The sequence below is a fragment of the Malus domestica genome, chromosome 12 (assembly GCF_042453785.1).
Source record: "Malus domestica chromosome 12, GDT2T_hap1".
In the NCBI taxonomy this organism is placed as follows: domain Eukaryota; kingdom Viridiplantae; phylum Streptophyta; class Magnoliopsida; order Rosales; family Rosaceae; genus Malus; species Malus domestica.
The window spans coordinates 28,801,250-28,810,504 of record NC_091672.1 but is presented as its reverse complement, the minus strand read 5'-3'; the positions used below and the strand labels follow the sequence as shown (position 1 = coordinate 28,810,504).

At 37.4% G+C, this 9,255-nt stretch overlaps 1 long non-coding RNA gene across 1 annotated transcript; it reads right to left on the bottom strand.

Moving 5' to 3' along the window:
• Positions 1–1,502: 1,502 nt before the first annotated feature.
• Positions 1,503–3,317, bottom strand: LOC139190234 (uncharacterized). The gene is made up of 4 exons (XR_011574321.1): positions 3,186–3,317; positions 2,986–3,106; positions 2,383–2,443; positions 1,503–1,604 (listed from the first exon to the last, which is right to left on the bottom strand). It is a non-coding gene; the product is annotated as an uncharacterized lncRNA (long non-coding RNA).
• Positions 3,318–9,255: the final 5,938 nt, after the last annotated feature.

Genomic DNA, 9,255 nt, shown 5'->3' with positions numbered 1-9,255 from the left:
TTGGAAGTATTTTTAAAGTTATTGAAAGTGCTTTTAAAGAAATTGGGTTCCAAAGGCACTTGAAGTGCTTTATGGAAGAAGCACCAGTTATGTGTTTATTCCAAGCAGCACTTTAAATGTTTTTTTAAGATTCACTTGTGTTTTTACTAAGGATTGGTTTCAAAAACATTTTTATCAAAAGCGTTTTCAGTCATTTGAAAAACACTTCCAAACGAGCCTTTAATCACACATGATATTGGCACTCTCAATTTTACTAAATGTTTGCTTCTCATTGATATCCAAATCTATGGAGATTTAAACTTGGGGAAACTTAATATGAGTCCAATTTTATGAGCCATTATTAGTCATGGTCCAATTTTGTTTAATTTTTGGGTTAGCTCTAGTGATTCATTGTCCACATAAGCTTATTTGTATTCTCTTACCAAATTTACCCTTAAATTGACCAATTAAGTAATTACTGATTTTTTTAAGTTTGTGATTAATGTTAATCTTATCCTTAATTATAGGATTAGGGATTTAAATCTCCTTTTTTTCTTCCCCTTGCCCAAACCGTTCATTTCTCTTTTCTTGTTTCTCCCTCACAATATCTCTCTTCCTCCATTATTTTGCACAGTAATCTTCTTCCATAATATTCTTCTTCTCCTCCTCCTTCCATAAAGTATTATTTCTTAACAACTGTGTATTGTATTTTGATATGTTTATGTAGTTGTTGAGCATTAAAGTAATTATTAATTTTTTTTTATAAATTAAATGTCCTTCCCGACAAAACCAGTTTTGTCAAGACAGAGAAGACTATGCCGACGAAATATCCATGGTGACAAACATATTTTGTTGGCTTAAAAGTACTATTGGTCGGCTAAAATGCCTTTTACCGACGAAAATATTTGTCGGGACACATGGAAATGCCGACAAAAAACTGTTTGTCGGTAAAATTTGAACCTTAGCCGACAAAATACCAAAATTTGTCGGGAAAACTCTTAGGTGACATGCTTTGCGAGACAAAATGCCCGACAAATTTTTTCGTCGGAAAAGACTCTTTGCCGACAAATTTTGGCCTTTGCCGACAAAGTAGTTTTGTAGGTAAAGTCAAAATTTGTAGTAGTGATACATTTGATTGGTTAAAAAAATATATTGCATTAGTCAATTTTGTATTTTGGGTTCTTCTTCTCATCTTTATTTTAGTTTATTTTTTGCTTCATTCTCCTTTTTATATTTTTTTTAACTTTGAAGTTTCATCGAATTAGCATTTTCTCTAGTGTTTCCTCCCTCAATATCATTTTTCTTCACAATTTTTTTTTTGTTTTTATGACACACCCTGACACAAAATGTCTACCTGGACTCCGAATCAAACTGTGATGGGCGATACCTGGAGGGTGACGAAACCATAAAGTGTATTGATGTCAAAATGTGAATAAATTTAAAACCTAAAAGTGCCTCTAAATACAAGAGTGCACCTGTGAGCGGGAATGAACCCATTTCACACATAACATTAGAGCATAAGTAAAGTACAGTAAAGTGGATTGAGAATTATACCCTCGGGGATAACCACTTATACGAAGATTTGCCATGAGTCATCGTCGATACAAAAACTCAGCTACTAAAACCTGGAGGGGCGAAAAACAAAAGGGTGAGTGGGCACAAAAATAAAAGTTTATAAAAACCATTTGCTTTCTAAACATACTAACCCCTTACTGTAAAACACGTATAGTTTCCTAAAATCATACTACGTATAAGTATGAAATCAAATGCATGCCAACAATTGAATCAGAAGTATGCCACAACATAATAATTCAACAGCAATGTAAATATAATCATTTGCTCAACAGTCAATACTAGCACGCCAGTCAGAGTCATCTAATGTGACCTGTACGATTGCACCTATTGCTCATCAATCTATGCTAGCACACAAGTCGGAGTCACCTAATGTGACCTGTACGATTGGGCTAGGTGTAATAATATACGTTATAGTGCTACAATCACGTGAAGGCTAGCGTTAATTGCTGTCACATACGAGTCGGAATTGCCTATTACAATTTGTACGATAGGGCTAGCACCTACTTGGATCCAAGGCGAGCGTGCAGTGCTGCAATGATGAGTCACTATATGAATACGAGCATGCCATAACTCAGTCATTCCAAACAACACAATAAACTCACTTGAACTTACATGCGCGTCCCATAGAATTACTTTAGTATTTCACAACACTATAATATTTACGAGCAAGTAAAATGCACATGAATATGCTGTGAAAATATAAAATCTTAGCCACATAACAGCATTTTTAAAATTAAGTAAATCGTGGCATAATATGCATAAACCAAATTAAAAGCATTTGTGGAAACTATATAATATATATATATGAAAACAAAAATACCCACTCACATATCATGTAGTCAAGTCGAACCTGTCTCGTAGCATCGAGAATCCTTGCGATGTGTTTCGCCTAAAAACGAAACCATTAACGTAAATATATAACGTACTAACGTACTTATGCAGTTTCGTACAAAGTACGGCTAATAAGGTAACTATTTTAAAACGGTCGAATTTCAGAAAATGGAGAATAGATTCAGGTTCGGCAAGTTGAGAAACCTAAGGAGCGACTTCGGTTCCTCCATGGGCCGCCGCACGAGCCACCACAAGGTCACGCGCGCCCACGTGCCTTCCTCAAGAAATCTGCAGAATTTGCAGATTTCGGCTGACTTCCAAAGCTCATTTGGAGCTCGATCTCCAACGAAATTCAATGATTCAAAAGCCATTTTGAAGTTAGAAATGTCGGGAACAAAACCATACCAAAGTAGGGCCGAATTAAGGTCGGGGCTGGCCGTAAAAATAGCCTGAAAGTGGCTAAATGGCCACGGTCTAAGTTTTCCAGAATCTAAGATATTTCATCCCAAATTTGAAGGCTAATTTAGTGTCCAATACTTAACCATTTTTAGTGATTAAAAAACAAGCATGAAGCTAGAAATGTAGTGAACAACGCTATACCATTTTCGAGGGCCAAACATCACCGAGATGGCCGGAAAAATCCTCTGAAATGGGCTAAATGGTCACGGGTCCAAGCTTCCAAAATATCTGGGGAACTCCCCCGAGGTTCATCTGCACCAACCTTCCCCCAAATCTCATTTCAAAGTTGAACAAAAATATAAAACTTCAAAATAACAAGGAGTTGAGAGTTCGAGGCTCACCATGGTAGGTTAAATGGGTGAACAGTAATGGTTCTCGCTGAATGGGAAGTAGACCACAAGTTAGGGTGCCCTGAGCAAAACGGCGGGAGGGAGGAGATGGTGGTCCACTCGTGTGGTGCTGCGATGGTTTGGGTTTCGTCCTATCTTCTCTGTGGTTCACAGTTTTGTATTTATTGAAATAGCCTTCTACTTCATAGTTTTGTGAAATCTTCATCGTAGCTCCGATTTCAATTTCGGTTGTGCTCACGCGTTCGTAGTGACGAGTACTACGACGATATGTTAAGAGGATGGTTCATAAGTATTTCAATATGACGGTCAAAGAAAGTCAAAAATCTCGCTCCTAGTGGTATTTTCGTCATTTCACTCATTTAAAATTTATAAAATAGTAAAAGGGACACTTTGGATGCGGTCCTTAGCTATCAATATTCTTTGATTGAAACCTTGTTAGTTTTTAGTTTTTGATTGAGGTCCCTGACATTAATGTAATAATGTAAGTTACTATATTTTTAAAATTAAAAATTAAAAATTGAAATTTGTAATTGTTTATATTAATGAGATTTTAAATAAAACCCATAATTTATGGGATTAAAAATAATAAAATATAAATTATACTCTCTATTATATTGTGTGTGTGTGTGTGTACATATATGTATGGGTACATTAACCAAAATTAACAAAAAAAGTTATTGTACCAAAACATGGATACATTCTCAAATTAACGAAAAAGAATGTACCCATATAAGTTTAAACATGGATTAAAAAATTTGAAAGGATTTTATATTAAAAAAAGGGTACATTTTTACATATAACAAATTTTTGATATATTTGAGAATGGGTACATTTAAGATTAAAAAAATTTAAAAATTATATGAATGGGTACATTTAAGATTAAAAAATTGAGAATCTTTTTATATATATAAAAAAACTAATAGGTACAAACTTAATTTAATTTAATTTTTTTATTATTTTGGAAATGTTTGAATTGAAAATTAATTAGAAGTTTAATAGAGGTGTGAGTATTAAACCCTAAATTAATTACTAATTTTTATATTAAAAAAATTATTTAATAAACATGTAAATTCATTATCACATTAATGCTAGGGACTTGAATCAAAATTTGAGAACTAATAAGGTCTTAATCAATGAACAGTAAGAACTAGGGACCGAATACTAATTTTTCCATAGTAAAATTAGGAACGGGTTATCAAAATCTACCTATATCACTTGTCCTTTTATATATATATATACATATATATATATATATGTATATATCTTTTTATATTATACTGTGCATGTATCATGAATAATTGTATTTGTCTACCTATATATATATATATATATTACATATTTTGTTAATAATCTATCTACGATTAATTGTGTTTATCTACCTATATATCACAAATTAGTTGTGTTATCACAATATGTTTTTGTTCATAGTCTATATGTATCACAGATTATTTTGTATTATCCATCCATACAATAGGTTTTTGTTCATAGTCAACCTCTATCATAGATTCTACATACATCACAAATTTTTTATTTTATTTTTTATCTACCTTTGGCAATGTTTCTTTTAATTTTTGATAAACTTATAAGATTTGTATTAATGTGTTTTTAATTAGAAAACAGGTAGATAAAGGTATTTGAAGATTTAAATTTTAAAAATTCAAATTTAAAGAATTAAAAAAAATTATTTTCAAGGGGCAAAACAAGTGTAATTGAAAATCAAATAAAATTGGACCCAATTAAAAAACAACTGAATTTTTTGGACCCTTTAAACTTCAATCTTTGCTTTAAATTATTCGTTTAATTTCTACTCCCTTTATGTTATATCTTATAGAAATGTATTCAAACATGGTACGTGTTCTTAGTTTTTATTTGGGTGTGAATATGTATATTTCTAAATATTTTTTTCATGTTAGAAATTATAAATTTGCCCATTATTGTCTTCTAATTTCTTAAGGAAGAATGTGAACTTGTGTCTGTTTCTAACATTGAGAATGCGAAGTATTGTCAAAGATATGCATGCATGAGATTAGGCTAAATCGTTCAATTGGTCAACTATATTAGATATTGTTAATACTAGGCACTTTTAGGCTCATATGAAGGTGTCAGCCTGAAAATGAGGTATGAAAAGCCCAAGACAAGGTCACGACAAAAAAGGCCCAAGGGGCCTAGAAAAGGACACGTCCGTTTGGTAAGTATCGATCGACCAGGGTAAACGAGGGGTTTGTCGACTCTCAAAAGTACGTGGGCAGGTTGATAGCTTTGTGGCATAAGTGTTCAAGAAAATGTGTAACATCCCACATTGCCTGGGGGAGTAGATCATCTAAGCCTTATATGTATATTCTCATCTCTACCTAGCACGAGGCCTTTTGGGAGCTCACTAGCTTCGAGTTTCGTAGAAACTTCAAAGTTAAGCGAGTTCACGCGAGAGCAATCCCATGATGGATGACCCATTGGGAAGTTCTCGTGTGAATTCCCAGAAACAAAACCGTGAGGGTGTGGTCGGGGCCCAAAGATGACAATATCATGCTACGGCAGAGTCGAGCCCGGGAAGTGGTGGGGGTCCGGGTCGGAATGTGACAATTTGATATCAGAGCCAATCCTTAGCCAGAAGTGTGCCGACAAGGACGTCGGGCCTCTAAGGAGGGTAGATTGTAACATCCCACATCGCTCGGGGGAGTGGATTCTCTAAGCCTATATGTATATTCCCGTCTCTACCTAACACGAGGCTTTTTGAGAGCTCACTGGCTTTGGGTTCCGTAGGAACTTTGAAGTTAAGCGAGTTCGCGCGAAAGCAATCCCATGATAGGTGACCCACTCGGAAGTTCTCGTGTGAGTTCCTAGAAACAAAACCGTGAGAGCTTGGTCGGGGCCCAAATGGACAATATCTTGCTATGACGGAGTTAAGCCTGGGATGTGGTGGGGGCCCGGGCTGAGATGTGACAATTTTGCAACCCGATCGCGACGGTGTGGCATATTCTCTTTGATGCACCCACTCTGACTTAATTTTTCTTTATATGTATATTCTTCTTTCTATTTTTGAGTATTTCAGTTTAGTAAGTAATTTTAAATTTCGTGGACGAAATTCTTTTTAAGGGGGTAGATTGTTACACCCCACCCCCAAATTAATTTGTAATTTCTCTAAGTTTGGGTTATTTTCTTTTAAAATTGTTTTAGGTCTTAATGTGTGTTCCCGGGTGGCCCCTTTTTTCTTCTTTTTGGTTTCCCCTTACCCGGCCCCCTTTCTTCTCATTTCCCTTGGACCTGTGAGTCCTCTCTCCCTTTCCTCTCTCTCGAAACCCTCTCATATCTCTTCCTCTCTTGCACCGTGACCTCACCCACACACAGTTGCACCATCTGCGAGGAAGACACCACAATCAACATCATCAAAACCTCGTCATTCTCTCTCTCCCCCCCCCCGTCGCAGCAAGACACCGAAAGCCCCAGAAAACTCTTCTGCAGTTTTGTTTGGACCCGATTTTACACTATCGGCTTGTGCAACCAAGGCCGTTGATGAACATAGCTCTCAACCGTTGGATGACAGAGTAGTTAAGATAATTATTATTAAAGGATATATTATGGTTTTAATCATGGTATTATCTTTTAATGGTGAATTATTTTGACATTTTCTTATACGGGTGTTTGGGCCCAAATTTACACAATCGGTCTGTGCAATCAAGGCCGTTGAGTGAGCATAGCTTCTAACCGTCAGATGGAAGAGTGAAGATAATTTGGTTAAAAGATAGCATTATGATTTTTATCATAATTATATTTTTATATTTATCTTGGAGTAGAACATCACGGTACGAGTTGGGACTTATCGCGTGGCATGGCTGGTAAATGGTGATGATGGGCGTCATCTTACGGATGAGATAAGGAATGGCAGAGGGTTGGTTTGCATGCATGAATCCTGCCAAGAATCTAATTGCATCAACGTGGGATTTGATAATCACCTAAAAGAAAAATAAGAGTTTTTGGATATTGGTGAATAAAGAATAAAAAAACCTAAGTAGGTTAGGTTGTTTAGATAAGTTGTCAGACGGATAAGCTTTTTTGGATGGGTGATGGCTTTGGTTTTTTAAAGATTTGAAAAGTCAACTTTTGAAGATAGGCGTGAAGCCAATGCCGCATATCAGTTTGAGTTATAGTTGGACTCTGCGAGCACCATAAGGTCGTGCCAAGCATATATCCAACGCTATAAATACATGAGGATGTGCAACGTTGAGAGCCCCACAAAAATCAATACAAAATTGCCCTGCGCAAACTCTCACAACTTGAGATCTTTTTTCTTTTCCTTTTTCGCTGACACATCTTCCGTTGGCATCAACAGCACTGTGGAAGCAACCGGTGATATCTTAAGTCGGCATAGATAGCTCTGTCACCGTAGAGTCGGTCGGTCTCGCAGTATCTTCCGTTGGCATCAACAGCACTGCGGCGAGAACGGTCGACTGCCTATCCAAGTCTCGGTCGAGAAGGGTTTTCGAATCCTTGTTGGTCGAGGTCATCTCATTAGCCTTCTCGGCGAGGTGAGGTGTTACAGTTATTACATTCGGCACATTGTAAGCCGAATTCGGTTCGTGAACTTTGTAAGAAATAGCAGCCTTGTCTTCAGGCTCGAGAACCCAAGAGGCCGAGACGCGTTCCTTTCTCGGCCGCAATCGCAAGACGCAGAAGTCAGTAGCGCGACCCAACGCAGCATCATCAAATTTACTCCTCGGCCGAGCCTCGGCCGACGAGTTGGCACGCCCCGCAATCACCGAAGGACGTAGTTAGCTTAGAATATATTCGGCCTGCGCGCCACGTAGGCTTTGTAATTTCTAGGGTCAACAAGTTTTAATTGTTTTTCCAGTTAGGTAAGTTCGGATTTTCCTCTCTTTTTGTTCTAGTGTGAAGCTTGGAAGAGATTTATTGAGTTTTACTCGTTATTTCCAAGGTTTTAAAGTAAGATCGGCTCAGGGAAAAGCCAAACCCAGCTTCGGCGAGCCCGTGGTTGTCGAGGGGTTTTTCAACCACCACCGGCCGTTCTACAGCAAATCAAAGGTATAATTATACTTTTTTGTTTCAACCAAAGCCTTTCAGGCCATTTTCTAAACCCACGGGCCTTAAGCCCGTTTTGATGCAGCCCAATACCCTCACCTATTTCCTTTGAGCCGTTTCTTAAGGCTTTTGGCCCCGTTAACTCAACCCAAAACCTTTTCAAATGTGGCCCTCGAGCAGTGTGGGTCTGGGCCGAGCCCAGAAAGCTCCTAACCTAATTCCCTATTTCTCTAAACCTATTAACCCTAAATTTATACCCAATCCCTAAGGCCTAAACCCTAAACTGGGTTGACCTGGTTTGACCAACCCGTTTGACCTGGTCTGACCCGGATCCATAACCCGTTGACTTTGACCCGGTCTGACCGTTGACTCGGTCAACGGTTAGCGTTGACTTTGATCGTTGACTTTTCGGGTTTTCGTTCGGGACCTCTCATAGGCTAATTTCGGCGTCCTGCACCCGTTGTTGAAGTTCGTTTTTCCAAATTAAATTGTTTGAGTAGAGTTTGACTAAATGTACCATTTATGTGCTTAGGGGCAATTATAGTAGCGTTTCTGTCTTCGCTAGTTGCGTGGCTCTTTGACTGCTAAGTATCTATGAGTGGACCCCTTCTAAAAATGCATGTTTTAATAGTAGAAATGCATACATGGAAAAACATGATTTAACAATTATGTTCTATGAAACGCTTTGAGATAACATGCTTACTGATGCTATTTTGAATTATTACTATTTTTCCTATAACCCGTGTTCTTATAGAATATCTTATGGATGACGATATAATATTTAGAACATGTTTAGAACACCTCTTTATAGTATAGATGATGGATGACTTTATACTATGAAGTTGTTTTTTTATTGTACATATCTTCCATGGTTTTGTACTTACCTAGTTGTCCCTATTCCACTACGGGATGAAAGGATAGATTCCGGTCCGTCCTGGGCGACGGTTATGGTGTTGGCATAGGGCCTTAAGTGTTTTTCCTCTGGCTATTAGCATAGGGACGGGGAGTCAGCATGGGGCCTGTAATG